Genomic DNA, 25,929 nt, shown 5'->3' on the forward strand with positions numbered 1-25,929 from the left:
GACAGACACAGAACGCGGGACGTTTTTGTCAATCGTTACTCATACCGTTACTTCCTGGGCCCTAGTAAGGGCACTACCCCCACCCCCCATCCCTTCAATATTATACTCGGGTCCCCTCCACTTATCGGGGTCTCCCGGGATCACAGTATGTTCTGCCCCACTATCGACCAGAGCAACAGTCCGTTGATAATTTCCCTTAGCCCAATGGACATAATGGTATATAACGCCTACGGTGCCCCCGGGTCCACATCGAATGGATCTCATATGTCGGGGAAACCCGGTCATCCCACTAGGTCCGGGAGGGTTTGGGAGGCCGCCATTTCCCGGTCTCCTCCTGTATGGCCTTTTTCATTACGTCCTGCAATCCAGCTGACGATGGGTACAGTGAGAAGGCAGGAGGAGCAGGAGGGTCCACCGGCGTCTTCCCAGCTTCCATGTGCTCACGATACATAGCATACAATACACTAGTCGGCACCCCGTCAATCTTCTCCTTACCGACGCCTGCTTTCAAAAGGGTAGCGAACATCTCCCCTGCGCGTCAGGGCGGGTTTCCTAGTCCCATTGGTACCGTTAGTACCTTCCCCTCCAATATTCGTTAGCCGTGTCGAACGGACTCGGGGTTTAACCACCTGCAAGTCCGAAAGGTTCGCCGAAGCACTAGTCACGTCCTCCACATCCTCCTGAACTGAGGGCCCCAACAATGCAAGAGCCACAGCCCGAATGGATGGGGCGGCTGACCGCACCAATCTCGTGTACATCCCTCCGGTGAATTCCTCTTGGTCGGGATCTCGACCCTGCCGCCACTGTGCGTCCCAGTCCCCAGACATCCTATTGACCAGGGCCTGTTGTCTTCAGCGGTGAATGCCTCAGCGGCAGTCTCCCAGTCCCACTGTACCTGTGAAAGGTTATACCAGCACCTCTATCATCCCACAAGCGGAGTAACCATTCCGCTAGCGACTCCCCAGACCTTTGCTTAAAACGGACAGCCATCTCAGATAGCTCCTTATCATTATACTCGAGAATCTGTACTCCCGGCTGCCCAGGTACAGTCTTTTGAGAATTCATCACAGCAGGCCGAGCCTACAATGGTTCTGGGGGAAAAGCAGTTTCCCCCTCACCAAAGGACCCATTATCATTATCATCATACCATATATCCCCATCCCAGGTATCTGGATCTCCCTTGGGTAACAACATTGATCTTATCTTCACGGCATCGGGGGTATAATTCTGGCGGCGAGCGCCTCCTGATGTTTAATTTGCACTAGCCTACATGCCATCTGAATTCCCTTCTCCTCAGCTTCCTGCGCCCTATTCTGACTGGTCCTCACCACCTCAATCATGACTGAGCACCTCTCCTTCACAGCAATCCGTCATCCCTCAACGTATCTCTTTCTTGTTCCACCTCACGGGTCCTTTCCAACTGTTGGCGCAAGGCTGTGGCCAGCAGCCAATAGTCATCAGTATGAGAACCTTGTTTTGATGGAAAATTTATTTCTCGCAACAGACTAGCCATCTTACCTCCCCATTTCTCGCCAGTATTATCTAGGTGATCATCCCAGCTTATGGGAGGTCCCAGCTCAGCAAGGGTGCTAGCAAGCGCAGCAAACCCATCAGTATTATCCGCCCACCTTCTTCTTACAGAAACATCTGACTGATGCTAAGCTGGGACACATCATCAGTGATGTTACCTGGGGTCGTCAGGTGTTTCGGGTCTTTCAACATCATACACCCTCGCCCAGGCGACCCAACCGGGGTTGATCAGACCCCGGCCTGTGTCCTAGCAGCAACACACGGATCTGCCCTCTTTATCCAGAGCCATCTTGACGCTTTCTCTGCCGCATCTATGGTGGTAGAAATGGCTCTCCTTCTTCTCCCTCCCATGATTCCAAGTGCAGTGTGTACTTTGCAGAGCGACTGGCCTGCAAAGCCACGACACCCGACCTCCACGGGCCAGCACTCTGCTCTCCAGCCTCTTCTCTGCAAGTTGTTCTTCAGATCTTCATACTTGGCTCTTTTCTGCTCGTAGACCCCCTCCATGCGTTCTTCCCGCGGCACGGTAAGCCCAAGCATAGGGACGTGCTTCAATGAGTCGGACCACAACACAGTGTCGGGCCGCAGTGTAATCTCTGTGATGTGGGGAGGAAACTGCAGCTGTTTTCCCAGGTCTGCTTTTCGCCCCAGTCCTGCGCAGTGAAGAGCAACCCGGTTGCTTTCTGGTGTTCTGTTGGTCTTTCCCCCTCTTTGACAAAGCAGATGGTATTCTTGACCGGACTTGTTTTCCGGCAGATGTTAAGGGTGCTGCAGGTAGTTCCTCCGAGTACTCGCTTCATTGTTAATACAGAGAAGGAAATAGAGAGTTGTGAGAAATGCTTTTTATTATACATACCTACACCACAAACAGGTAGGGCTAACTTAAGCAACCCCTGGTAGTCTACACCTCCGAGTATACTTAGCAACGTCTGCGTGGTCCCTGAGGCAGGCGATCGACCGTGGACTGGCTGGGGTGGAGGTCCTTGGCGCCGGTTCGGCTGCTCGGCCCGAAGCTGGGGCCCAGGCGAGTGGCCGGCCCAAGAAAGCACTCTCCCACCTTTATACCTGTATCGCCATCCCCCCCCCCCCTCCAGTCGATGGTCGGGTGACAGGCAACAACCGGCCGTTGCCTCCTTCAGGGACAATACATCCTGTTAATCTTACAAACAAACAATGTTAAAAAAACATTCTTTGGAGACAAAGTGATTAATTACTTTTACACAAATCAGAACTTTCAGCTTGCTCTGAAGCATATGATCGGTAGACCAGAGTCACATATAATGTTCTCCCGTTATCTAGTATCAAGGGTCAATCCGCCCAACAACATAACAGACCCACAGATTCGTAATTGTTAATCATTTCTCTGCCGTGCCAATTTTCATACATCATATGCTTACCTACACAAGTAGTTAAGGGGGATTTTATTTAGTCAGAGAGCAGTGAATCTGTGGAATTCTCTGACACAGACGGCGGTGGGGGCCAAGTCTGTGGGTACATTTAAGGCAGAAGCTAATAGTTTGCTGATCAGTCAGGGCATTACAGGATATGCCGAGGAGGCAGGTGTATGGGGTTGAGTGAGAACCGGGATCAGCCATGATAGAATGGCGGAGCAGACTTGATGGGGCTGAATGGCCTAATTCTGCTCCTATGTCTTATGGTCTTATACTGCTAGTGTCTTACACAGTGAAGATTGACACAAAATACTTATCACATTCGGCTGCTGTTTCTTTGCTCTGTTACTAACTCGCAGCATCATCTTCCAGCGGTACAATATCAACTCTTGCCTCTCTTTTACTCTTTATATATCTGAACAACTTTTGATACTTGATATTATTGGCTCACTTACCTTAATTTTTCATCTTGTCTCCCCAGAGTGACTTTTTTTTTTCCCAGTGGTCTCCTGTTTGTTATACAAAAGCTTTCCAATTCTCTAACTTCCCACTGTTTTCTTGCTATATCATATGACCCCACTTTTGCTTTTATCAAAAACAGGAGAAAATCTGTGGATGCTGGAAATCCAAGCAACACATACAAAAAATACTGGAGGAACCCGGGAGGCCGGGCAGCACATATGGGAAATAGTAAACAGTCGACGTTTCGGGCCGAGACCCTTCATCAGGACTGGGGGGAAAAAGATGAGACGTCATAGGAAGAAGTGTGGGGGTGAAAGGGGTGGAAGAAGTGGTAGGTGATAGGTGAAACTGGGAGGGGGGTGAAGTGAAGGAAAAAAACTTCTTAGGATATAATTTCCTTAACGATTCTTGAAAGATCAATGCTAATGCCTCCACATCTCCTCAGCCACCTCTTTCAGATCTCTGGGGTGAACACCATCTGGTGCAGGTGACCTATTTATCTTCAGACCATCTCTGTTTCCCAAGAACCTTCTCCCGAGTAACGTAACTTTATACATTCTGACCACTGACATCTGGGAATTCCATATTCCTGCCAGTGTCTTCGACAGATAAGAGTGATATACAATACTTATTCAGCTCATCTGCCATCACCTTGCACCCCCAGCCCATTACTACCTCTCCAGCATCATCTCCCAGTGGTCTGATATCCACATCCGCCTCTCTTTTACACCATATGTGCCTGAAGAAAAAATTGGTATCCTCTTTAATATTACTGGCTAGCTCACCTATGTGTTCCATCTTTTCCTTCTTAAGTAAATTAACTGCATTCTGTTGGTTTTTAAACACTTCCTAATCCTCTAACTTCGCTCTCTGCCCTCTCTTTGGTTTCTCTTATCAGCCACGGTTTTGTCCCCTTACCTTCAGAATACTACTTCCTCTTTGTGATGTGTTCACTCTCTGCCTTCCGAATTGCTTCCAGAAATTCCAGCCATTGCTGCTCTGTTTTCATCCCTGCCTGTGTTCTTTTCAAACCAATTTTGACCATTTTTTTTCTCTCATGCCTCTCGAATTATTCCACATCTGACTTTAGCTTCTGCTTCTCTAATGTCAGGGTGAATTTGATCATATTCAGATCACTTGCCCCCAAGTGTTCTTTGAATTTAGTGACCTAATTAATTCCAGTTCATTACAACACCCAATCCAGAAGAGCTGATCCCCAAGTGGGCTAAACCACGAGCTGCTCTAAAAAAACATCTTGTAGGCATTCTAGGAATTCCTCCTCTTGAGACCAACACCATCCTAATTTTCTGAATCACCTGCATGACAATCCCCCATGACGATTGTAAGATTGCCCTTTTGGCAGGCACTTTCTATCTCCCATTGTCATTTGTGGACCACAGACTTACTGCTGTTTGGAGGTCTCTACACAATTCCCATCAGGGATTTTTTTTTACATTTGCTGTTCCTTAATTCTACCCACAGAGATTCTACACCTTCCAACCCTATGCCACGTCTTTCTAATGATTTTATTTAATATTTTACCAACAGAGCCACACAACCCCACTACCAGCTTGTTCTTTCAACAAATATATAAGTATCTGGGAACAAGAGGACCTGCGGATGCTAGAAATCTGGAGAAATACACACAAAGCGCTGGAGGAGCTCAGCATGTCAGGCAGCATCTATGGATGGGAATCAACATTTCAGGTGAAGACCCTTCATCGGGAATCTTGATATCCACGCATCTGGAATATCAACAATCAAAAACGATAGAAAGTAGTGTGAAATAAGGAAAACCTTTGACAAAATTTAGTTCAAGGGTTAAAAAAAACCTGCCAAACAGAGCACAATAGTTAACAAATACAACAAAGGCAATAAACACTTTCATCAATACCGACATTGACGTTTTTAAAATAAAAAAATGTCTTGGTGACATTTCAATCAGTAAAATCTACAAAGGTAACTAAGAAATTTAGAAAACTTTAAAAAAGAATACGTACACTCAGACCCACTTAGATTAACACTATCTTGGACAGAAGGAGGAAGAGAAATAACATACATGAAAAAAAAATCACACAACAGTCAGATAAAACTTCTAAGTATATATTTTCATCAAAAATGAACTGGATTCAACACTCCATGTGTGTGTATGCAATCATGATAAGAAATACAGACCAGAAAACAAAATGAGAGGCCAAAACAGAAAAACGAATCATCACTATGGATGAAAACATTAACCAGTGGAATGAGTATGACCCTCCATCGGAGACATCCCAATGATCTGAGCAGAGGAGGTGACAAGGAAGCATCGAGCACCTGACTGAGTTTTGGAGACCTCTTCCTAGAAACAGAGGGGTTCCTTGCAGAAATACAGGACAAGGTGGTTAATAAAAAGAATTCAAAAATCAAAAATACATAAAATACAAACAAACAAGGCAATAAATGCAGAAAATGCCAAAAGGAACAAGACACAATCCAACACATTCCAGGATCCTGCAGCAGTTTAACTCAATCTGATTACTGACAAAGTTACAATCGAGTGGCAAATATCATTCACAAAAATCTTGCTTTAAAATACAAACTCATGAATGCCCTCGATCACTTCATAAAGGCACCATAAATTCAAGCCTGATCCAGTTTTACAGTTAAAATATTACAAATTATATGAAAAGCAATACATTTTTTCAGATAGGACAATCCATAATAACCAACCAGATATAATATTACAGGATAAACAAGCAGGAACAACTTCCTCAATAGATATAACCATTCCAAACACACACACGTTCCCTGACCAATGGTGCAGCTCACCACAGGTTTTGTTTGTGTCGTCAGTCTGACAACTGAATTATTTTCCCTGTCAATCAGCTTCCAAATGTTGCTACTCTAATATCATTTGTTGCCACGCCCCACTGCTGATTCCCTCTTCATCATACATTCTTACCCCAACCATCGTCCAGAGCCCCAAACTCTGTCCTGTGCGGACTCGACTCTGGTTTCTGAACCTGCTCCGTTGAACATCCAACTAATGGTTTCCCATTCTGTTTTCAGTCTTTAGAGGACAGTGGTGTTTTCTAACAACCGTTTAGAAGCAGGGGAAATGACCCACAATGTGGAAATGAGCCCAAAATAAGGAGGTTAACTCCCAATATCATTCTTCCTCAGCCCAGAGATTTGAGGGGTGAAGAACATCTCAGAAAGAACTGCAGTCAGCTCGACTTTTTCAGACCGCAGAAAATTCAACGGAAACCTCTTCACCCACAGAGTGGTGACTATTTGGAACTCATCCACAGGGAAAACCAGGGGTGAACAACAGGGGAGGATTTGAAAGGACTGTCGTGGAACAGGATCACTGGCAGGGTCCAGCCGGCCTGAGTTGACTCTCTACTGTACACTAGGTGTGTTATAAATTCACTAAGTACCGGAGACGGTGTTTAAAATAGAACTGATTTATTTGTCACAGAACTAGTACCATTAAAGGTGAATATGTAGAAGAAACTCCTCCCATGCCCAGTGACCAGGGTGCAGAACTGGGTGTGGTGAGCAGCAACAATAATTGCAGAGTTCAGCACCTACAGTCACTCTCGAAACTGCATTCAGCAACATCTGGCATGCAGCTTACTGAAACTTTCTCCCCAGTGTGAACCCCGTAGTGTGTCATAAGTGTAACATGCTGTAAGGTTTCACTGCTAACGTAATGGCCTCTCTGTAATGTTTCACTGCTGAGGTTTGTCTGTAGCAGCAATGTTTAGGTTCATTATCATCATCATCAGGTGCCAAGCCCAGCTTGAGCTTTGACTGCCATGGCCCACACACTCCTGTTTCGGGTCAAGTGGATCAATTCATTGGTATTCATTTCCAGTTCTCTGGCTGCTGTCTCCATCATCATTTGTCTTCCTTTTGCTTTCTTCCCTTCAATCTTTCCCATAATTACCGTGCATTCCGACTCCTCTTTCCTAATCGCATGTCCAATATGATGCAAAGAATATTATGGACAAAATGAATATCTAACGAGGATGTCATGAACAGAGCAAACACAAAAAGGGAAACGTTTAGGTTACGACTAGAGATAACAGAGTTTTCAGGGGAGGGGCTATCCAATGACAGAAACATTCTTCCTTGTAAGTCTGGAAGAGAGATTTTCATGGTCTTTTGCTGGGAACAGATGAGAAGATGCGAATGGAGAGAGTGGACTGTTTTTCCTTTTTTTTTGTTTACTTCACTAACCACATAGTCAAAGTCACAATTATAAAGTTCAATCGTTTTATCACATATTGTGGACTGTTTCTTATTTCAGGGTACAGTACTGATTTGTAACAGGGGACACATCACACAGCCTCCACCCAAACAAGATTTCTTAAGTTTGGCCAGGCTGGGGGGCTATGAACCCCTATATTAAGCTGCTAGCCGAAGCGAGAGTTACATAAGGTTAGATGACTGCGTGAATCGCTTCCCACATTCACATCAGGTGAACGGCCTCTCTCCAGTGTGAACTCAAAGATGTATATTAAGTTGATTTTGCTGAGAGAATCTTTTCCCAAAGTCTGAGCAAGCGATCGGACTCTACCCAGTGTGAACTCGCTGGTGTCTCTGTAGTTGAGATGTCCAAGTCAATCCCTTCCAACATACTGAAGCCTGAATTGTACTTCTCCTTCGAAGCTACGTCGCAGGCTCCCCGTAGACGCATACTTGACGTGGCACGCTGGGCCGTAACATACGCCGTAGCCTAACATGCACCTTCCCAAAAATGTAACTACGTGTCACGGCGATGCAGACCGCAGGATCTGTGATCGGTCCGCTTGGTAGCAGTGCATTTCCTGTTGCTTCGACGTTGGAAAATGGACCTAATCGAGGAGAGGTTAAGTGAGGAAGTCAGAAAATATGTACATTTGTACCACGCTTTGTCGGCAGACTATGAAGACTTGCAAATGGCATCAAATTCGTGGAAAGAAATTTTGACAAACCGGTTTGGACGTCGTGGAATGCACAATGGAAAAACTCTGCGTTGCAGTAATTTCAATAAAAGTAACTCCTGTTCAACGTCTATTAGCTCCGACTCCAACAAGATATACTCAGCAGTCGCCACCATTTCCAGCTCAACACGAGTCAATTCAAAACAGTGGGATAGAAAGCCCAAAGCCAACTAGCATTTTGGCAGAGCGACGAAGACACACGAATGCATAAGTAGAAATGCTCACAACGGCATAGGCCACTTGCATGGGCTACTGCGTAGGCTACACTGTAGAACCTATGCAGAGGTATAACTCAGGCTTCAGCAGGTGAACGGCCTCTCCCTAGAATGAACTCGCTGGTGTGCTTGTAGGTGGGATGACCGAGTGAATCCCTTCCCACATTCTGAGCAGATGAACGGCCGCTCCCCAGTGTGAACTCGTTGGTGACTCTGTAGGTTGTATGACTGACTGAATCTCTTCCCACAGACTGAGCAGGTGAACGGCCTTTCTCCAGTGTGAACTCGCTGGTGTGTTTGTAAGTGGGATGATCGAGTGAATCCCTTCCCACAGTCTGAACAGGTGAATGGCCTCTCCCCAGTGTGAACTCTCTGATGTACCTTCAGTTCAGATGACCGTGTGAATCCCTTCCCACAGTCTGAGCAGGTAAACGGCCTCTCCACAGTGTGAACTCCTTGATGTATATTCAGTTCAGATGACTGAGTGAATCCCTTCCCACAGTCCGAGCAGGTGAACGGCCTCTCCCCTGTGTGAACTCTCTGATGTACCTTCAGTTGAGATGAGCAAGTGAATCCCTTCCCACAGACTGAGCAGGTGAATGGCCTCTCCCCAGTGTGAATTGACTGGTGTCTCAGTAGGTGGGATGACCGAGTGAATCCCTTCCCACAGACTGAGCAGTTGAATGGCCACTCCCTGGTGTGAACTGACTGGTGTCTCAATAGCTGAGATGACAATGTGAATCCCTCCGCACAGTACGAGCAGGTAAACGGCCTCTCCCCAGTGTGAACTGACCTGTGGGCTTGTAGGTGGGCTGACTGAGTGAATCCCTTCCCACAGTCTGAGCAGGTGAACGGCCTCTCTCCACTGTGAACTCGCTGATGTACCTTTAGTTTAAATGACAGAGTGAATCCCTTCCCACAGTCTGAGCAGGTGAATGGCCTCTCCCCAGTGTGAACTCTGTGATGTACCTTCAGTTCAGATGCCTGAGTGAATCCCTTCCCACAGTCTGAGCAGGTGAATGACCATTCCCCGGTGTGAACTCGCTGGTGAGACATTAGGGTGGATGACTAAGTGAATCCCTTCCCACAGTCTGAGCAGGTGAATGGCCACTCCCCAGTGTGAACTGACCAGTGTGCTTGTAGGTGGGTGACTGAGTGAATCCCTTCCCACAATCTGAGCAGGTGAACGGCCTCTCTCCACTGTGAACTCGCTGATGTACCTTTAGTTTAAATGACTGAGTGAATCCCTTCCCACAGTCTGTGCAGGTGAACGGCCGCTCCCCAGTGTGAACTCTGTGATCTACCTTCAGTTCAGATGACTGAGTGAATCCCTTCCCACAGTCTGAGCAGGTGAATGGCCTCTCTCCAGTGTGAACTCGCTGATGTATCTTCAGTTTAGATGAGCAAGTGAATCCCTGCTCGCAGTCCAAGCAGGTGAATGACCACTCCCCGGTGTGAACTTGCTGGTGAGACATTAGGGTGGATGACTAAGTGAATCCCTTCCCACAGTACGAGCAGGTGAATGGCCACTCCCCAGTGTGAACTGACCAATGTGCTTGTAGGTGGGTGACTGAGTGAATCCCTTTGCACACACCGAGCAGGTGAACGGCCTCTCTCCAGTGTGAACTTGGTCAGATAACCAAGTGAAATTTCCTCACAAACTGAGCAAATGACTATCCTCTGCCCAATGTGAACTGACTGGTGTGTCCACAGGTGGGATGACTGACTGAATCCCTTGTCACACCAAGAAACGGTGAATGGCCTTGTCCCAGTGTGAACTTGCTGATGTACCTTCAGTTGAGATGACCGCATGAATCCACTCCCACTGTCTGAGCAGATTAATTGGATCCCGTTTAAAATTACGGGCATGCCAGTCGGTCCGATGATCGAGTGAATACCTCCCCACAGTCTGAGCGGGAAGGATGATTGAATGATATCAAATATTAAATACCTCGACAGAGACAGCAAAACTGATGTGTTGTGTTCTAGATCCCCGTAGACAAATTCCTTGTCGTGTTTAACCTGTAAAAAGATTTACAAAATCCATCAATGGGTGTAGGACAACCTTTCAGATGAGATCACTTGAGCTGTCAAGGTGTGATCTGGCATCACTCTGTTACAGTGAGGTTCAACCCAAGTTAGAGAGAGAAATCATTTTCTAACTGGGTACAGTGCTGGTATCTGGAATGATCATCAAACTCTCTGATGCTCTTCCTGTCTCTGTAAGAATGGGGCATTTCTGCCATCTCCAATCTGTGACCTGGCTCAGTTTGCCTCTCTCCATTGGTATTATTCCCTGTTCCCACTGAGCTGCATGGGTTCCTGTCCCCACAGAAACTGAAACACTCTCACACAATAACCGGCAGTGCATTCCATGCATCCACCACTCTCTGTGTAAAAAACTTACCCCTGACATCCCCTCGGTATCTGTTTCCAAGCACCTTAAAACTATGCCCCCTCGTGTTAGCCATTTCAGCCCTGGGAAGAGCTTCTGGCGATCCACACGATCAATGCCCCTCATCATCATATATATCTAAAAAAGGCTCTAAACATAAACAAGGAAATTATACATTGCTGTGGGGATTTGCCAGAAATACTGTATACAAAATTATGACAGTATAGATAGGGTAAATGCAAGCAGCTTTTTCCACTGAGGTTGGGTGGAATGACAACCAGAGGTCATGGGTAAATGGGGAAGGTGAAAATTTTACGGGAACATTTGGAAAAGCTCTTTCCTGAAATGGTCATGAGAGTGTGGAATGAGATGCCAGCACAAGTGAAGAATATGAGCTCGGTTTCACTATTTAGAAGAAATTTGGATGGGAGCCTGGATGGTAGGGGTCTGAAGGCGAAAGTCCCAGTGCAGGTAGTTGCAGTAGAGACCTTAAATGTTTTTTCAGCATTGACTAGATGGGCCAAATAGCCTGTTTCCGTACTGAACTTCTCCATGTTTCTATGACAGAGAAGATGGACAAACTTGTCTGGAAGGGAAAAGGTAGGAGTGACAATGGAGCAGCAATGGCTGGAGTTTCTGGGAGCAATTCGGGAGCTGAGTGATAGATACATCCCAAAGAAGTGGAAGCATTGGAAAGACAGGAGGCCACAACCATGGCTGAAATGGGAAGCCAAACTGAAGGCAAACAAAAGAGCAAAAGCTATTGGGAAGCTTTTAGAAACCAACAGAAGACGACTAAAAAAAAAAGTCAGACGAGCACGGGGGTGGAATTATGATATTGTAGTCATTAATGAGTCTTGGTAGCACCCAACAGTCTGAGGCATTTAGAGGAACAAAATATCCGGGGCCTCAATATCTCTTGAAAACCGAGGTTCCCTGCACCGGTTACCTTTCAACTTTTATTTTGGCAGGCACATACAAACTAAACACCTTCAAAATTTCACTTCTGAAGGCCTCCCACTTACAAATACTCCTTTGCCAGAAAACAGCTTTCCCCAAACCACACTTGTCAGATCCTTTCTGATACCATCAAAATTGACCTTTCTCCAATTTAGAATCTCAACCCATGGTCCAGACCTCTCTTTTTCCATATTTACTTTGAATCTCATGGAATTATGATCACTACTTTCTGTCACCAGCCCTGGAATATTTCCTAACAGCTTATTGCACACTTCTACGTTGGGAATTCTATGAACTGATTAAGGGCACATTTGACAAACTCTACCCCATCTAGTCCTTTTACAGTATGGGAGTCCCAGTCAAAATAGGGAAAGTTAACATCACTTACTGAATCAACCTTTGTTTCTTGGCATGGTCTACCATCTCTCTACAAATTTGTTCCTCTAAATCCCTCAGACTGTTAGGTGCAACCATGTCCCAATAATGGCTACAGTATCATAATTCCCTGTCCTGAGCTCATCTGGCTTTCCTACGATGCTTCTTGCATTGTGATATACACAGCTCAGCACATTCATCGCACCATGCTCAACCATTTGATTGCTGACTCTGTCTGAGGTCTGAACAACATCCGACTGGTGTCAAGAAAACAAACTCTCCCTCATTGTCACAAAAGCAAAGGAGCTGATTGTGGACGACAGGAGGAATGGAGACAGGCTAACCTCTATTGACATCAGTGGATCTGGGGTTGAGAGGGTGAACAGCTTTAAGTTCCTCGGCATAAACATCACCGAGGATCTCACATGGTCTGTACATACCGGCTGTGTTGTGAAAAGAGCACAACAGCATCTCTTTCACCTCAGACGGTTTTAGAAGTCTGGGATGGGGCCACAAATCCTAAGAACTTTCTACAGGGACACAACTGAGAGCATCCTGACTGGCTGCATCACTGCCTGGTATGGGAACTGTACTTCCCTTAATCACAGGAACCTGCAGAGAGTGGTGCGGACAGCCCAGCGCATCTGTAGATGTGAACTTCCCACTATTCAGGACATTTACCGAGACAGGTGTGTAAAAAGGGCCCAAAGGATATTGGGGACCCAATTCACCACAACCACAAACTGTTCCTGCTGCTCCCATCCAGGAAACGGTACCACAGCAAAAGGACCAACAGGCTCCAGGACATCATCTTCCACCAGGCCATCAGACTGATTAATTCATGCTGATACAATTGCATTTCTATGTTATATTGACTGTCCTGTGTACAAACTATTTATTATAAATGACTATAAATTACACATTGCTGATTTAGCTGGAGACATAATGTAAAGATTTCTACTCCTCATGTATATGAAGGATATATGTAATAAAAGTCAATTCAATTCAATTCACCCTCTCCACTATCTGTTCTGTCATTCTGGCTCCCATTCCCCCAACAACTTATTTTAACCACATCATCCTCTCCCCACAATAGCACTAGCAAGCCTGACCACTAGGATATTAGTCCCCTGTTGTTCTGTTCCCCTAATGAACGAATCCCCTATCATCCCTTGACTTTCCTCTGCCAGGTAAATCCCCCCAACAGTTTCTAAACTGGTCCACCTGTTGTTGTGTGGGATGGACACAAGAGTACTCTGCAATGGCTATTTAACCTCATTCCCCTTCCCGACTCTCACCAAGTTTCCTGTGTCCTGCACTTCAGGTGTAACTCACCTCTCTTCATGTCATATCTATCACCCCCTCCAGCTCCTGGATGATCCAGAATTCATCCGTTTCAAGTTCCAACTCCTTAAACTGCAGGGTTACAAGCTGCAGCTGGATGTACATCTTGTAGGTGAGGGCATCAGGGACACTAGAGGTCTCCCCACCTTCCCACCAATGTCCCCCCTAATTTGCAATGACCAGTGTGCACATAAATCTAGTATTGTGCTTTTTTTTACCCAGTGTGCACAGTGAATTTTATATAGAGTGGTATTCATTTTAACAGCTATCAAATCATTGTCGATAAGAACTTTGATTTCCTCTGGGTTTGATCGAGTCCCATCTGCACTCTCACACAACCTATGTCGCAGGCCTGTAACAGGTAATGAAAGATTTTCTCACCAGAGCTTTTGCACATTGTCCATATTTGGTTTGCTTGCTAAATTACGCTTCAAAAAGTCAGATTTCTAAATATCACTCCACTTCTTCCCACTTGTAAATTCTCCAGCAACTTTTGCATCACCACAATACACACAGGTGACACCAGTTTCTGTATTGTACATAAATATTTCCCCTGAACCCTCTTGAGGAATTGAGGATATATTTAAAAAATCATTTTGATCCTATGTAACCTCTGGCTGCAAGAATAACTGGGACTGTATAGGAATTTTTGAACTGAAGTAAACTCTGTCTTCTGCGGTTAGCTAAGACAGGCTCATTACTGGTTCTCTGCAGCTTGCAGAGAGATGCACTGAGAGCTGACAACATTATACCTTGCACCCTCTTTAGCTGATAATATTATACATTGTATGCTCATTTGAGTAAAGGGAGGAGGACTCGCCGATAAGGACAGGAATGAACATCTCTCTGTAATTAAATCAGGGCCTTGCAAAGGGAATACCTGATAAGGACTGGACAATATATCAATATGTAATTAAAACCTTGATTTAGTGAACTCTCTTATCTAAGTAATTAAGTTTTGCACCAACAGACTTGGTGGGTGTACCAGTTCAAATACCATCCTCCATAAGTAATGTATGGGGCTTACTATGTATAAATATACGGCTGTAACCTAAGTCAGTCCACTTGTCAGACGGTGGCAGTGTTTACGTGCCTTCCCTTTGACAACTGGGTCTCAAACTCCTGCAGGAGAATGCACAATAAACTGTGGTGACGATAAGAAGCTGGTCTCCCGAGTTTTATTCAGATTCAACTTTAACATTTGGCGTCACAAACAGGATCCCAGTATACCCAAGCAGACGGGCTGAGTTAGTGTCTGGACCACTCTGGGGACTGTGGAGACTGACTGGGCGCCTAATAGGTATTTTACCTTTTGTCGCTCTCCGTTAGTTCCTTTGGAGGTATGGTCCCTCGCCTGAGGCTGATCATATAACCTTGATGGGATCGGGAAAGAATCTGTCGGGAGAAATTTTACCAAATGGGCAGGAGGCAGTACTGGCTAAATTTTACAAAGTGGGCAGGAGGCAGACGTGCCGTGTAAGTTTATCAATTGATCAGGGGATGCCAGCCGGGTGAATTTATCTGATTGTTAATTGAGCTGGAGGCTTTGTGCCAGGTAAATTACTTAGAGAACACGGGTCAACTGCAGTCGATTGACACGAGCAGGCCAGGAGCAGCCCTACACAATCTGTGTGAGAGTTTTCCGGACAAGGAAAAAAGATTTGCGAATGTTGAGTGCAGGGCTGAATAAGAAATTGGGGAATAAAATGTGGCCGCTGTGGAGTGCAGAACCTGGTATATAAGCTCATGTAAACAAGCAGCCAATCTGATTTGGAGGAAGAACTGTGGAAAGAAGTGGAAATTGTTGAAAAGGGGGTGGAAGGAAAAGGTAGATGTGAAGTGGAACAGTATATGATCAGCAAGCTGGAGGGATAATGCATGTGACAAAGGGATAGAGGTATGTACTGCAGAAGGAACGCCAAAGGTTGGGAGACGCTAAAAGCGGAGCGTGAATGGGTGGATGGGCACCGAAAACGAGAGCAGGAAAAACAACATAAGCAAACCAAGGGTGGCCTAGGTAGGAGAGAAGGGCAGGAACGTCAGTCTGAAGTTCGAACTGTTTGGGAAACAAGGGATCCGGAACCCATGTCTGGCATACTGACCCTGTGTCAGGACAGTGACCGTGATGAGGAGTGGGCACCCCCCACCTTACCAAGGGCCAAGTGCACCCAGTGCTCCTGAACCCCAATCCTCCCAGTACTCAGATACGGTGGCCGCTCGGGTCAAACAGCGGCGGCAGGGAAGGGGAGGCTCTCTATGCCCTGAGATCCAGAATGGGAATACCAAGGATTATTCCGAGAGAGGGAGGGAAGAATCCAATAAATCCCCAGAGTTAATGGCTCCATGAAGACAATTGCCGACCCAAATGCTGCCCAATCCACGAGCAGGAGGAGGGACAGTCCTCAGTGATTCCTGTGTATGCACCCTGGAAGCCTCAGGAAATGATAATGATCATGATTCCGCCCCAGATAGAAAAGAAAAACCAGCACAGTTTGCTCAGTATGTCCGCAGTACTATACAAATGTATAATGTGAGCCGGGAAGATTCATTCGGTCTCTGCTACGTGATTCTCCCAGCTAATGAGGGGTGGAAATGGAAAGCAGAATTGAGATACCAAACCTATCAGGAGTTACAGGTGGAAAACCACAATCAGAATGAACAGACAGACCAGATTATTCAAGCCTTGGAAAGGGCTCTCCAGCAACCTGTAAACATCACTAAAGTACCTGAATGCAAACCTAAGCCTGGGGAATGGGGACCAGACTATTGGGAGCGATTTCTGGCCTGCTGCAGCACTTTCGCAGGAGACCAAGCCTTCAATGATGGAAATCCGTCCCCCCAGTTTAATGCCTTTCTGCTCCAATGCTTACCAACTAAGTTAGCCAACGTGATTAAAACAAATAATATGGATCGGCCTGACAATGATCAAAATCAAATGCGACGAGCTTTGACATATTATTGGGACCCGGCTTTCTAATTCCCATCAACCCCGAAAGGAACTAATATAAGACCTGAATATGTTCAGCGGGTAGAAGGATGCGAGCGGGCTTTATCTGGGGATCAGAAATGGGAACACAAACCTACCAAGGGACAGATAGGGACAAAAACTGTTTGGAAATTGACAAGCAAGGACGCTTCCTGCTGTGAGTACCACCCCTCAGGAAAACCCAATGAAATATTGCAAGTTGCTGCAATTCCAATTCCATTTACGGGGGCCACCACAACCACTCTCGATCAGGAAATAGTACTGGAAAAGGGATTCCAGCCATCAGACGCTACAATCACTGTGTCTGGGTTCGAAGGCACAGAACATACGTATTCACGTACCCAGCCACTGCAGGTGGAATTCCAGTGTGAGGTTTCATTTACAGTCACCACCAGTCTGGGGTGTAATCCAGCAGGGAGAGACTTGCTCAGTCCGCTGGAAGTCGAGATTCTATGCACGGACAAGGGTGTCTCCCTGGGACTAGCGAACAACCAACAGCTTCCCCAGTTTCCGACCTCTCAGTGGTGGGCACTTTATCTGGACTCCACTGCATTTGAACCCCTTCTGCCAGCAGCCAACCCTCATGTGACCCTGGGCTATGACCCTAAGGGGTGCTCAACTGAGGAAAGCTAATATTATGCACCCCTCGAGGGACAGAAGTTCCCAGGCATGGTGATTGGAGATGTTAAAGGAAGAGAGGACTGTGCATTACTGGCCGAAGTTCCGGATTTCCTTTGGCGAAAGACAGGACTGGTGGTTCCCCATACCACCGTTAGGGTTTTCCCTGGGTTCAAGCCAAAGAGCCTCGGGTTCCTTGCCTACACCCTGACGAAACAAGCCTCCAGCACCGAGGGTGAATAACAAGGCTTGGCCACCGGCCAACTCCGATACTGGAAGGAGTTGAAGGTGAAGGTAAGACATTCTTTTAATATTGACTGAACCCAAGACGTTGTACCCCATCTCTGGGCAATTTCAGGCCATGAAGTCGGCCGCACCAACTGCCCCCCTGTCCGGATCACCGTGAAAGAAGGACAGACTCTCCCACCCATTCCGCAATACCCCCTCAAGCCCGAGGCAACGTTCTATGAGGATGGAAGCTCTTTTGTGGATCCAGCAGGGAAACGATGTGATAGTGACGGACAGTGAAGTAATGGAAGCAGCTGTCTCCGCCCAGAAGGTTGAGCTGTTTGCTATAACTCGTGCCTGTATCCTAGCAACAGACTAAAGGGCAGACATTGACACAGATTCCCGTTATGCACTGACTATGGGGCTTTGGGGATTCCTGACTTCCTTTGGCCACCCCATTAGTAATGCTTCCTTTGCAGACAAGTTACTCACCGCTCCACAGTTACCTCGAGCTTTGGTTATTATTAAATATGCAACCCACACTGGGGAATCTGATGACATATTTAAGGGTAATACTAGGGCTGATGCAGCGGCCGAACAGACAGCCCTGAACCCCACACTTTTAGTAGCCTCGGGAACCCAGCAAGCTCCAATTAGACACAATCTAAGGATGGGCATGCCAAACATGGGGGAAATACATAAGTTCCATGGGGACGCCCCTGAAGGAAAACGCAAACTGTGGTCCCAAATGGGTTGCCACCTTGAACCTCAGACCAATTTATGGGTGACCCCTGCAGGACAGGTCTGTGTTCCCTCTGTGTTCTCACCTATTCTGATAGATTATGTACATAATTGTACACACCTGGGCAAGGAGGGAATGCTTAATACATTATTACCATCTTGGCGGCACCCTGATCTCCAGAAACTAGCTGAAGAGTGAGCCACAGCATGCTCAATTTGTAAAAAGAAATGAATGCTGGAAAGGGGATGCCATGTGGTTCCAGAACTACCTCCTTGCCTAGTGGACCTTTTTCTTGTTTACAACTTGATTTTACAGAATTACCTAGAGTACACTGTTGTCAGTGTTGCTTAGTGATAGTAGATGTATTTAGCAGATGGACTGAAGCTGTTCCTACAACTAATAATACCGCTATGATCGTTGTGAAAATATTCCTGAAAGAAATAATTCCTCGCTATGGACGTTTAGAAATGATAAGCTCGGACAATTGGCCACATTTTGTTGCCAAAATAAATGAGGAAATCTGTAAAGAAATTGCTATAAAACCACAGTTCCACTGCATCCATCATCCGAAAGCAGCCGGCATAGTGGAACGAGCCAATGGTACCTTGAAAGATAAGTTGGCCAAACTGACACAAGAAACTGGACTGACCTGGTTGGAGGTTTTCCCCCTTGCCCTATTCCATATGAGAATCACGCCATCAAGTAAGACGGGGTTGTCACCTGCAGAAATTATCTACGGGAAGCCGATGAGAACCCCATGGGGACCCCGACCTCGTTTGCCGCTCCTCCCTGAGAACGTACCTGCAACATTGGATATACAGACCTTGGGGGAGGAGATGGGAAAATACTTGTGCAAATTAACTAAAACTCTGCAAAGCTTGCGTTCCCAGGTACGACAGGCCTACCGAGAGGACGAAACCCAGCCTAAGGGTGACGACCCCACCATCGAGCCTGGAGATTTTGTCCTGCTGAAGAACTGGGATGGGAAGATGTTGGGACCGAGGTGGAAAGGACTGTACCGAGTGCCACTGACAACACCTACTGCAGTGAAGGGGGAAGGGCCGCTCCGGAGGGTACGTCGAATGGACTGTAAACACGTTACTGGCCGGACTGATAAGGACTGAAAACCGTACTGGCTAATGCTGACTTTAATGACCCGAAGGGGACCTGCCCCTGTCTCGGGAGCCCCCAGGTTCACACTTTCCTGTCCCTCTGCCACACCTACGCTAAGCAAGTGGAGCGGGGAGCACGTTGGGTATGTGCCGAAATTCCCCAGCACGGTAAGACTACGAACCCCATGTCAGTGGTGCCCCTGAATACCAGTGAAGTAAATTCAGTCATGGTGTTTTCTGGTAGCCGTAATGGTGGCATTATCAATTGCACCATATCCAGGTCTGGAAGGCCAGACACCGTGTTATGTTGATGAAGGTGTTGCTTTGAGGGACGGAGTCGTCGGTCCCCTCCAGGCTATGGCTGGGGATACGAGTTACCTCTCCAGCAGTGGTCAGTACCACTTGTTGGTGTGACCACAGTGAGAGTGCACCCTACCAAGTGGGAGGTAGTGACTGTACCAAGAACCAAACTTATCATACCCCTGGACCAGTAAATGGAACTTACTGGGTTTGTGGAAAAACATAGAAACATAGAAAATAGGTGCAGGAGTAGGCCATTCAGCCCTTCGAGCCTGCACTGCCATTCAGTATGATCATGGCTGATCGTCCAACTCAGAGCCCTGTACCTGCCTTCCCTCCATACCCCCGATCCCTTTAGCCACAAGGGCCATATCTAACTCCCTCTTAAATATAGCCAAAGTACTGGCCTCAACTGTTTCCTGTGGCAGAGAATTCCACAGATTCACCACTCTCTGTGTGAAGAAGTTTTTCCTCATCTCGGTCCTAAAAGGCTTCCCCTTTATCGTTAAACTGTGACCCCTCATTCTGGACTTCCCCAACATCGGGAACAATCTTCCTGCATCTAGCCTGTCCAATCCCTTTAAGATTTTATACATTTCAATCAGATCCCCCCTCAATCTTCTAAATTCCAACGAGTATAAGCCTAGCCGATCCAGTCTTTCCTCATATGAAAGTCCTGCCATCCCAGGAATCAATCAGGAAAACGGGGCCTATCCCTGGCTGTCGGGAGAAAGAACAGGGCAGCGGCACGGAGCCACACCCGACCGGACGGGTCCTCCAGGGCGGGACGAGGGTTGGAGTGGTCGCTGCTGTTTGGCCGACCGTGTGTCACACTGGAGGGTCCTGGATCACCCCCAATGGAATAGGCAACGAAGGCATATAACGGATTGGGGATGGTTGCCTTCCCCTCCTGTGGGGGAGCCAGAAATTCCAGGGAAATAATTAATTCAGCAGCCGCTCTGGAAGAATTGGCCAATAATACAGCTGGAGCGCTGACTGACACTCAGCACAGGTAACAGGGATATCCACTAGGGTGATTACAATTCACCAAACGGTGCTACAGAACCGGATGGCCTGAGACTTTACACTGGCAGAGAAAGGAGGGACCTGGGCTTTGTCACAGGTAACCAAGATATCCACCAGGATGATTACAATTCACCAAACGGTGCTACAGAACTGGATGGCCTGAGACTTTACACTGGCAGAGAAAGGAGGGACCTGGGCTTTGTCACAGAGCCCAGAGTCTGGGAACAGCTAGATGGGAGGAAGCAGATGGTGATGATGGGAGGCTGTTTATTGGAGTCCAGGCCCGTGCCTCGTGGAGTTCCCCAGGGTTACACCCATTGCTACTTGTCATCTAAATCAATAATCTGGTTGAGAATGCACAGGGTATGGGGAGTGAGTTTGCAACAAGTCATTTCAAACAATTATTTCTCTTTCTCTCTCCACACTCAGAACAGACCAAAAGCTACTTCAGAAGATGCAAGTTCTTCAAATGAACAAACACTGAGGGAACGTGAGTGACTTTAAAGAGCTGGGATACTGACAGTACATTACCAGACCTGGAGTGATTGCAACTGGGTCTGACAGAGGCATAACTGGTATTTCTGGGCACATTCAGTCTCACCACAACTATTCCCTACCTTACTTTGTACAGATATGTAATGTCTAAAGGACCAGTATTTGAGTAAATGAGACTCACCAAACTTGCTCCTGACTGAATTAATGGAAACCCTGAGTCAGAAGGGTTCTCTCCAGTTGGTGCTCTCAGTCCTCGGAAATAATAGTCATGGAAATAATAAATAGTAATAGAAACATAGTAATAAATAGTTAAATAGTAATATGTAAATTATGCCAGTAAATTATGAAATAAGTCCAGGACCAGCCTATCGGCTCAGGGTGTCTGATCCTCCAAGGGAGGAGTTGTAAAGTTCTGTGGAGCTCTGGAATTCATATATTTCTTGCATCTTGGTTTAGTGCTTGACATTATAAAAAGCCCTATTCATATATATCTACATACATATACCACACCCAATTTGTGTACCTGCTCATTACATGAATGGGACAAGGAAGTTACCCAGTGCATGAAATGAGCTGGTACACACACTGGGTGTGACATACCAGAGGTGATTGATAGGTTCGTGGTCTAAGGTGGAAGGAGTCAATTTTAGAAAACCTGTCAATTTTCAATTATCTGACACAGAAATACCACAACAGTTATTAGCTTCAAACTTTCTGCATGATCACTCACAGAGCGGAACTACACGTACATGTAACGACAGCTGTAAACTTCAGGCCTTCTAACTTAGGCCACGAACTTATCAACCACCCCTCGTACAGCTCCAGCACCTAAAAAACTGGCACTGCACCCCTGCTCCAGCCGTCAGGCAGAGCCCGGGCCCGGGACTTTCCGAATTTAAGCGGCCCAGATTCACACAAACCCGGGGATGTTTCCACTCACCGCCGCCCCGAATCGGAGACCCACCAACGGCAGCTGCATTCGGCACCGCGCATGCGTTAGCAGGATGTTCGCGGCAGCGCCACCAGTGGCCGGAGGTCCGTGCAACGCCACCAGTGGCCGGAGGTCCGTGCAACGCCACCAGTGGCCGAAGGTCCATGCAGCGCCACCAGTGGTCGGAGGCTGGAGCGACAACGGAGAGGTAAATCACAAACACGACAAAGTCTGCAGATGCTGAAAATCCAAAGCAACACAAACAAAATGTTGGCAGAACTCAGCAGGCCGGGCACCATCTATCGAAAAGAGTCAACAGTCGATGTTTCCAGTTGAACCCTCCTTCAGGACTGAAATGCAATGGGGGAAATATCTGAATAAAATCGGGGCGGGCGAAGAAATGTCTCGCAGGAAGATGATAGGTGAAGCCAGGTAGGTGGGAAAGGTCAAGAGCTGAAGAAAATAGAATCTAATAGGAGAGGAGAGTGGAGAACAGGAGAAAGGGATGGAGCAGTGCACCCAGAGAGAAGTGATCAGCAGGTGAGAGGACGTGAAAAGTCAGAGAGGAAGAGAGGGAGTGGGAGGGAGGGGTGAGGGGGAGATTTGTTCAAAGGAAGGAGAAATCGATATTCATGCCATCGGGTTGGGGAGGAGGTATTCAGACGGAATACAAGGTGCTGATCCTGGACCCTGACGGTGGCTTCACCTTGGCACAAGAGGAGGCGATGGGTTGACGCGTCGGGACGGGAATGGGAATGGGAATGAAAATGTTTGGACACCGGGAATTCACGCTAGGAGCGGATAGTTCAAAGGTTAATTTACTGTCAAAGCAGGTATTTATGAACAACTGAGTTTTTGTTCTCCTCCACAGAGTCACGAAACAAAGAAAGAACATGAAAGTCGTTCAGAGAGAAAAATCAAACTCCCACCCCACCCCTACATCAAAAAGAACGGCATCCCGATCATCAACCCCCAAAACCCACCCCTCCCGCACAAAAGGGAACAATAACATCGACCCCCCCCCCCCACCAAAACACAACCCGACCCCGCACAACTGCGGAGGATCTGGTGTCACCAGTGTCGAGGCGGCCGCATCGGGAGCAGCGGACACAACGGGCGACCCCGGAAGATTCACAGGTGAAGTGTCGCCTCACCTGGAAGGAAGTTTGGACAACGGAGAGAGTTCAGCCGTCCGGCCCTTTCACTGTGACACCCCGAACTCCACATCAAATCCGTCCACACGAATCTGGGTGAACTTTAATGACCAATAAATATAATTCCTCTCAGTGATCAGCTGTCTGATTGATTCCCTGACTCTGAGAGGAAGGGGTGTCTATGGTTCACATTGTCAGGGTGTTGAGTTTACCAGGAGACAGAGACCGCAGGGACGAGAGGTTTTCTGTTGACTAATACACTGTGTGTGGACCCCGCTGGCAATTCTGGTGTTGTGACCCGAATCTAGACAAACACCAGGCTGCCCACTCCACCAACAACACGGCACAGCCGGACACATAACAGGGGACTTTACATCTCACAACACTGGATTCAGTGATGAAACCCGTGATTAATGTTGTTGTCCCACCGAAATCATCAGAAACGTCCATTCAGGTGTTTCTAAATACGAGCGCTCCCCCACAGGTGACGTCACACAGGGGCACACACGCGCCTGACGTCACACATGGGCTCCCCCACGCCGACATCTGCGCTCACGTGCGCCGTGTCTTACGTCACTCACGCGCTGGAGAGCTCGAGCTTTGTCCGTTCAACGGCTGAGCTACGAATCGCGTGACCAACCCCTCCCCCACCGCTGTCAACAGAGGATTCAGGAGCCGCGCTATTCCCATTGGTGCGAAGCGATGTCAATCACTGGTTACAACCAATAGCCGATGCGGACCAGCCGAGAGGGCGTTACCGCTCTCCGTCAAGGCGGAACAAATCCCAAAGTAAATGTCCGCTTTCTGATTTATTTCCATTTTCCTCCGAGGGAACAAAATCTTTGACATCAGCTGCTGTGAAAATCACCTTTGTTCTACCCCCATGTGAGATGAGGAGAGGTGAGTTACTAACGGAGAGAGACAAAAGGTAAAATACCTATTGGGCGCCCGGTCGGTCTCCGCAGCCCCCAGAGTGGCCCGGACACTAACTCAGTCTGTCTGCTTGTCTCTCCCTGTACTGGGATCCTGTTCATAACGCCAAATGTTAACATTGAATCTGAATAAAACTCAGTCTGTCCGCTTGTCTCTCCCTGTACTGGGATCCTGTTCATAACGCCAAATGTTAACATTCAATCTGAATAAAACTCAGTCTGTCTGCTTGTCTCTCCCTGTACTGGGATCCTGTTCGTAACGCCAAATGTTAACATTGAATCTGAATAAAACTCAGTCTGTCTGCTTGTCTCTCCCTGTACTGGGATCCTGTTCATAACGCCAAATGTTAACATTGAATCTGAATAAAACTCAGTCTGTCTGCTTGTCTCTCCCTGTACTGGGATCCTGTTCATAACGCCAAATGTTAACATTAAATCTGAATAAAACTCAGTCTGTCCGCTTGTCTCTCCCTGTACTGGGATCCTGTTCATAACGCCAAATGTTAACATTGAATCTGAATAAAACTCAGTCTGTCTGCTTGTCTCTCCCTGTACTGGGATCCTGTTCATAACGCCAAATGTTAACATTCAATCTGAATAAACCTCAGTCTGTCTGCTTGTCTCTCCCTGTACTGGGATCCTGTTCATAACGCCAAATGTTAACGTTAAATCTGAATAAAACTCAGTCTGTCTGCTTGTCTCTCCCTGTACTGGGATCCTGTTCATAACGCCAAATGTTAACATTAAATCTGAATAAAACTCAGTCTGTCCGCTTGTCTCTCCCTGTACTGGGATCCTGTTCATAACGCCAAATGTTAACATTGAATCTGAATAAAACTCAGTCTGTCTGCTTGTCTCTCCCTGTACTGGGATCCTGTTCATAACGCCAAATGTTAACATTCAATCTGACTAAAACTCAGTCTGTCTGCTTGTCTCTCCCTGTACTGGGATCCTGTTCATAACGCCAAATGTTAACATTAAATCTGAATAAAACTCAGTCTGTCTGCTTGTCTCTCCCTGTACTGGGATCCTGTTCATAACGCCAAATGTTAACATTGAATCTGAATAAAACTCAGTCTGTCCGCTTGTCTCTCCCTGTACTGGGATCCTGTTCATAACACCAAATGTTAACATTGAATCTGAATAAAACTCAGTCTGTCTGCTTGTCTCTCCCTGTACTGGGATCCTGTTCATAACGCCAAACGTTAACATTGAATCTGAATAAAACTCAGTCTGTCTGCTTGTCTCTCCCTGTACTGGGATCCTGTTCATAACGCCAGATGTTAACATTGAATCTGAATAAAACTCAGTCTGTCTGCTTGTCTCTCCCTGTACTGGGATCCTGTTCATAACGCCAAATGTTAACATTGAATCTGAATAAAACTCAGTCTGTCCGCTTGTCTCTCCCTGTACTGGGATCCTGTTCATAACGCCAAATGTTAACATTAAATCTGAATAAAACTCAGTCTGTCTGCTTGTCTCTCCCTGTACTGGGATCCTGTTCATAACGCCAAATGTTAACATTGAATCTGAATAAAACTCAGTCTGTCCGCTTGTCTCTCCCTGTACTGGGATCCTGTTCATAACGCCAAATGTTAACATTAAATCTGAATAAAACTCAGTCTGTCTGCTTGTCTCTCCCTGTACTGGGATCCTGTTCATAACACCAAATGTTAACATTGAATCTGAATAAAACTCAGTCTGTCTGCTTGTCTCTCCCTGTACTGGGATCCTGTTCATAACGCCAAATGTTAACATTG

General features: G+C 46.8%; 1 protein-coding gene and 1 long non-coding RNA gene across 2 annotated transcripts in view; one reads left to right on the plus strand and one right to left on the minus strand.

Annotated features, from left to right (window-relative positions):
• Positions 1-25,929, plus strand: part of LOC140207826 (uncharacterized) — a 75,676-nt gene that overhangs the window by 42,770 nt on the left and 6,977 nt on the right. The gene's annotated exons all lie outside the window — the stretch shown is intronic.
• On the minus strand, positions 5,338-22,138 carry LOC140208458 (uncharacterized). The gene is made up of 3 exons (XR_011888786.1): positions 22,093-22,138; positions 10,523-10,593; positions 5,338-5,742 (listed from the first exon to the last, which is right to left on the minus strand). It is a non-coding gene; the product is annotated as an uncharacterized lncRNA (long non-coding RNA).

The sequence above is a fragment of the Mobula birostris genome, chromosome 13 (assembly GCF_030028105.1).
Source record: "Mobula birostris isolate sMobBir1 chromosome 13, sMobBir1.hap1, whole genome shotgun sequence".
Taxonomy (NCBI): domain Eukaryota; kingdom Metazoa; phylum Chordata; class Chondrichthyes; order Myliobatiformes; family Myliobatidae; genus Mobula; species Mobula birostris.